Source organism: Equus caballus, chromosome 19 (assembly GCF_041296265.1).
Source record: "Equus caballus isolate H_3958 breed thoroughbred chromosome 19, TB-T2T, whole genome shotgun sequence".
NCBI lineage: Eukaryota > Metazoa > Chordata > Mammalia > Perissodactyla > Equidae > Equus > Equus caballus.
This window is the reverse complement of record NC_091702.1, coordinates 66563747-66570200: the sequence shown is the minus strand read 5'-3', so window position 1 is coordinate 66570200 and position 6454 is coordinate 66563747.

The following is a 6454-nucleotide window of genomic DNA, read 5'->3' as shown; positions in this document are numbered from 1 at the left end:
TGTCTCCACGGGAGGATAGTGGATTCTGGAGCCAGGAAGCCAGGGAGTAAGCAAGGAATGAGTGTTTTGGTTTTAACCCCATATATGCTGGGTTTAACGTGGGGAAACTGATATCAGGGTCGATATCACTCTCTCTCATATTTGGAGATTTCTTCTCAAATATCTGATGATCCCGGGCTATTAATTCCTTTAAAGAGACACTACAATCGATTAGAAGCTCTATGTGGGGGTGGGGGGTGAGGTAGGGAGGCAAAGAAAAGAGCCATCACTTTGTGGGGGAAATGCCAAGCTCCCTGTGGTAAGGCGGTTTTTTTCTAGAACTATTCTAGCCAATAGTTTTCTAGAAAAGAGCCCTTGAGTCTCCTGCCCTCAAGGCTTTTAGGTCTATCTTTTCTGTAAAAAGAATTGCTCTTTTTACCTTATAAGTTTTTACTACTATTTGAATCTCCTGGAAGAAGGAGGCGGCCCTGGTTTAGAGCCCCAGGCAGCAGCTCCCTGTCTGTTTTCAGTCGCAGCCCGTTCCCAGTCTTGGAAGGCTTTTAATAACAGGGGAAACACTCAAGAAATAAAGTTAAGGGAGAAAAAAATCAGGACATAAAATTATGTACATGGTATGATGTAACCCTATTTAAGAATGCATAAAACAGCTAGAAAGAAATCCACCAAAGTATTGACTGGTTGTGGTCATTTCTGAGGGGTGGTGTACAACATGATGGTTATTTCCTTCTTGACACTTTTGTTTATTTCCCAAAATTTCCACAAAGTACAGGCATAAATAATTTAAATATTAGGGGAAAAAAATCCTTGATTTTTGAAGAAACACATATCAAGATGCCGACAAGAAAACCCACAGAGGCGCATGTTGGTATCAGAGGAAAAGAGCTTTTCTGCTCCTAGCTTAAAAGGTTTTCAGTGAAATATTTAATATACATTAATATTTAGAAAATATGAGTAGGATATTAAGAAATATACTATTGATATGTTGAAACATTGAAATGGTCGCTTGTGTACCAGAATCCAGCTCGAGAAACAGCACACTCCAGAGCTCTTGGACGTCCCTGGGGGCCCTGCCCTGAGTCCTCCTCAATCCTCACTCTCCTGAGCTTGTGTTTGTCACTGGTTTTTCACTGACTGGAGTTCTGTCACCTCAGAGCAGTCTGTGGCCTAATTTGGCATCTTTTGAACTTATACTAATGGAATCACACTGCGTGGATTAATCCACAGGCTGTTTTTTTCACTTCATATTATGTTTGTGTCTTCTGTGGTTAATTCCGGTTCATATTTCTGTTCTAGTGAATACCCCTATCGTTACATCTTTATTTAACATCTCAGTTCTCCGTTTGTTTGGGCAGGATCAGTTAGTTTCCTCTAAAACCAATGAGAAATTAGCATATTTCTGTTTCTTCCCCTGTAACTCCAGCCAGAGGTAAGCAGCCAAACTTTAATGTTATTATGTTTTCTTTCTTTGGTTTATCAAGGTATTCTGCTTTCTGACTCCTCCTCTTTCATTTTTAGTCCTTAAAAGTGTAAAAATACACACTATTTGGACAAGCAAATTTTGAAATTTTTTGATTATGTGCTGCTGATTTTGTACCCACAAAATATCCTGGCATATTTGTGAATTAAGTATACGCATTAATGTGCTAATTTATTAGGGACAAATAATTAAATTACACACAAAAATAGAACTTTAGAACAGATAAAAATGTTTTCCTATCTTTCCTCACTGACTTATCACACACACCCTCCTAAGTATAGACGCTCTCCCGACTTTGATGAGAAGTGCTCCATATTTTCAGGATCATGGATCCTTTCGAGAGGCAAACTAACATTATGGACGCTATGAAAAATGCATACATTTTCTCATGATTTCAGGGAACCCTCGGTTCAGGGACTCAGATGGAGACCCCTGCTTTAGACAGCCAACAATGTTGGGGTTATAGACATTGTCAACCTCAGAATCTCCCTGTAATAAAGGGAGAAATGAAACGTCATGGAGCCATTTGACGGGATAGAAACACCACAGTCAGATGAACCATGCTTGATTAAATACATCTTAACTCCCTTAGATCACCTCTCCACGCCACCAGAGTTCAGTGATGCCCGCTCTCGCTCTTCTCTCCTTTCCCGCCTACCCCTCCTCTTGCGCTGTCCTCGCCTCCATCTCACTTGCACCCGCTGCTTCTCCCTCTCCTCTGCTCTCTCCCTCCGTGTTGTTCACTTTCTCTTCCTTCCTCTCCCCTTCCTCCCACCAAAACCAAAACACAAATAACCCATGACCAGATTTTCTTGGGCAAATGTGGCTCCACCTACTGGTTCTTTAAAAAATTTCATATTTAAACACAATTTGAGAAACTGGAGACACTATCTGATACGTTAATGGAAATAATTTTATTTTATTGCCTAAATTTTAGTGCCTGACAAGATCTTGGTAAGTTAAGCACTGGACTATGGTTATTTCTAAAGATCTGAAGTTAATACCTGATTTCTCAAACATCTTACGTAGAGCACGTGTTATTTTAATATCTTTTATGTAGCGTCACAGCTATTGTCATGTTTTAGCCTTATTGCTGTCTCACCCAACTTGTCCCTTTGGATCCCCTTCTTCCCGGCTACACCTGTGCAGCGAGCCGCGTCTCTGCTCCCCCTGACGTCTCGTCCCTGCTCCTTTCCCTGCCCCAGGTCAGCCTTGGACCCTCCTTTCTTACTGCACTACACGTGCTTCCTCAGATGGCTCACGCTCTTCTACTTTTCCAATTATCGTCTTTGCACAAACGATTGGTAAATATATGTTTCTAGACTGAACTTCTCTCCTGAGCTCTTGACTCACGTGTCTAAATACTGCTATAGACGGCTTGCGGGCCTGTCAAGCTCATCAGAACTGCTCTCATGTCTCTCTCTCTCTCTCTCTCTCTCTCTCTCTCTCTCTCTCTCTCTCTCTCTCTCTCGTTAGTGGTATCTAACCCATTCCAGCTAACTATTGCTGTTAAACAAGCCACCTCAAATTCAGTGACGTAAAGAAGCAGCCATTTTCTTGTGCTCACAGACTCTGAGTCAGGGGTTCTGAGCGGGCGCAGCAGGGCCCCGCTGGCCTGGGCTCCACATGCCAGAGCCCCCGCTGAGAAGACTCTTGCTGTTACAAGGGAGGTACCATCTCTCCCTCATGTTACCAAACGGTAGGACAGAGGGAGGTCAAGTTCTTTGTTTCCTAGAAATATCCACATTATTTTTAAGTAACACTCTCATGTTGAAGAGCATTTAAGATCAAATACACATTAAAGAATAAAAATTACTTTTAGAAGTAAGTTAACTTGTATTGATGTAGATATTATATTAAATATTCTTTGAGGATATCTACTGAACTATTTTGAATAAACTACAACTTGAACTACAAGAAAGTGATAAGCTGGGTTAAAATTGTGCCCACCATAGCCAGGGTCAGAAGGCTGTCAGGCAGCAAGCATGGAACGTTCCGAGAGTCTCCGGCTGCCTCACCGTATCAGAAAATGGAGGCAACTTTCACAGAACCTGAGAGGAGATAAATCACTGTGAAGACCCGCATTTATAAATGCGTTATTCCCCCACTGTTAAATAAGAGAGGCATTCGACTGGCACAACTTTGTTTGTGACCTTTAGTTTGACACCTCCCCACCATGTCATAGGCAAACGCATCTGGGACAGAGCCCATGTTGCAATTCTAAATGAGTACAAAGTCGATTTGCTATCCTAAGTGACTGTATTTGTGTCAACTCGCTGAAACCATGACGGACTAGATAATGCCAAGTTTTATGGTCAAATGTGTTTTGAAGGATGAGTGGGAATTAAGAGGTGAAGGATTCTTTAAAATACTGATGAATGACCAAATAGTTGCTTGGCAGATGGAATGCAGTTTAATTATCTCGCTCTGCTGGTATGTGCTGGTGTCTGGTACTAAAACACCTGTAGAAACAGGTCTGTGAGGTTTCATATTGTACAAGCTATGACTTGGTTTCAGCTAACAACACAAAATTCAGGATTTAGTCAAGCCATTTGTAAATGTCTAAACTTCACTAACTTCAATGTGCTAATTTACATCTATTATGAAATTGGAATTTTACATGTGTGTTTCTTTGGGAAGAAGGATCCAATTTTTTAAATGGGAGATTTCAAATACACAATCCTTGTGGCAGGGATAATACAACACATCCCTGAAAACAATTCCTAAACGGGCTTTTAAAAGATGCATACTGGAAACTTCTGGCTTCATAGACTAGGACATTAAGACATAAGACAGTCATATAGAAAGCCAAACAATAGTAAGCTTGATACAATATATTGCAAAACAGAGTTGGAAGACAAAGGTTAACAGGCAGCAGGCATTCACAAGGTAGCAGATGTTATAAATGAAGAAAGATCCACCTTAAATATTTTGTAATAAGTGTCGTGTACGTTGCATGGCTGTGTGAAAGACCGTGATGAAAGCGACACCAAAGGAAAAATGTGCTGAAGGGCAGAAAGATTGATTTCAAGGAAAGTTTCTTGAAGATTTGAACCGGACACAGAAGGATGGACAGGAGCGTAAGAGATTCCAAGCAGAGATAGCAGGAGCCTGAGCAAAGGCCAGATGGAACAGAATCAGGGAATGTTCAGAAAAATGGGGAGTGGTTGGCATGTAGTTGTAGGCTGAACGCAGGGGAGGGAGGCAGGAGGTAGGGCTGAAAAGAGAGGTGGGGTCAAATCGCGGGCTCTTCAATGCCAGGTTGAGTTTAGAACCTTCTCTGTAGGAGAAGGGGGGTGTTTAGAATATCGGGGAGGGCAGTGATAGTGGGATTTCGGGAAGTAATTCTGAAGGGAGAGAATGGAGGTCAGAGGGACCAGAGGCAGGCAGGCTATCTCGAAAGTCCAGATGATAAGGAATGTGGGACAAAAGCAGAGTGGTGGCAGTGGACAGGGGAAGGAGGTCAAGAAACACTTCAAAGGTAGACTCGACAGGGCAGCAAGGGAGGGACAGAGTCAAACCTATGTTGTGGTTTTGGGAAGGGGAGGGCCATGCGGCAGTTTTGAAGATGACCACAAATTCCTTGACGATGGTGCCTCCCCTTGAGAGTTGGGGCCTGATTCCCTTCCCTTGAATCTGGAGCTGGCCTGAGTGACTCACTGGTAACCAACGGAATGTGTCACCTCCAGAGACAGAGCAGAGGGCAAGCATGCTGCCTCTGCCTCCTTCATGGAGACGGGCTCCAAGCTGCCTGCAGGACTGTGGTCCACAGGTCCCGCTGAGCCTGGCCTTCCAGTCGTCCTGGCCTAGACACGGACATGAGTCAGAGCCCCGCAGATGATCCCAGCCTGGATGAACCCTAACAGCAAGACACATGGAAGGCTAAGTCATAAAGAAACAGGGTCTTTGGCCTTCTAATCTGGTGCTCATCAGCGTGCAGAAGCTTTTATCTCGTTCAACACTCAGTTGAATACGTGGGTAAGCAGAGCAGAGTGTGACAGAAAGGAGTGGTTAGGAATTTGCTCCAGAGCGTTGACACCCCTCCCCTCCAACTCCCACCCCTGATGGCCACTAAACCCGCTCCAGAGAGACAGCACCAGCAGGCACTCCCACCCCTTGGTCACGGGGCCTCCAGTAGACTCAGAATAGACATCAATACATATTTGAAAAAGAAATTCACTTTGAATAACAACAGAATGATCTATTTTCCAATAGTCATGCAATTCTGTTAATTTTTTCCCCAGACATAATCTCATCTGTAAGAGAAATACATGGGCATTGAAGAATATGAAAAACTGATAGGCACAGAAAAACTGAAATTTCATCTCAGCCCAATGCCCAGACCCCAACAGACTTAACACAACTAAACAGGCTGGCAGATTACATAAGGGACTTTTTATTGGAAAAGGCAAACTGTGGTTTATTTGAACATTTGTTCCTACATGCCTCTGTTATGGACTTTTTTTCATTTAATCAGCTTTATTGAAATATCACATACACAATAAAATTTCATGACTTTAAGTGTCAAGTTCAATGAGCTTTGATAAATGTATACAGTCTGGTAACCATTGCCACGGTCAATACAGAGACCATTTCCATCACCTCAAAACATTCTTCTGTTCCCTTTCATAATCTATTCCCATCCCCAGCAAACAACAATCGGCTTTCCGTCTCAGTTTTGACTCCTAGGTTTTCCTATAACGTAGTCATACAGGGGATGCTCTTGCGTGTCTGGCTTCTTCCACTGGGCATAAAGCTTTTGGTATTCACCCCTGTTGTTACATTTATCAATAGCCGTTCCTTCTCATTGCTGAACAGTGTTTTAACACATGGCTAGATCATAATTTATCCATTCACCTGCTGATGAGCATTTGTGTGATTTCTAACTTTGGGCTATTGTGAATAAAGCTGCTATGAAAATTCCAGTGCAAAACTTATATTTTCATTTTTCTTGGGTAAAATATCTAGGAATGAAGA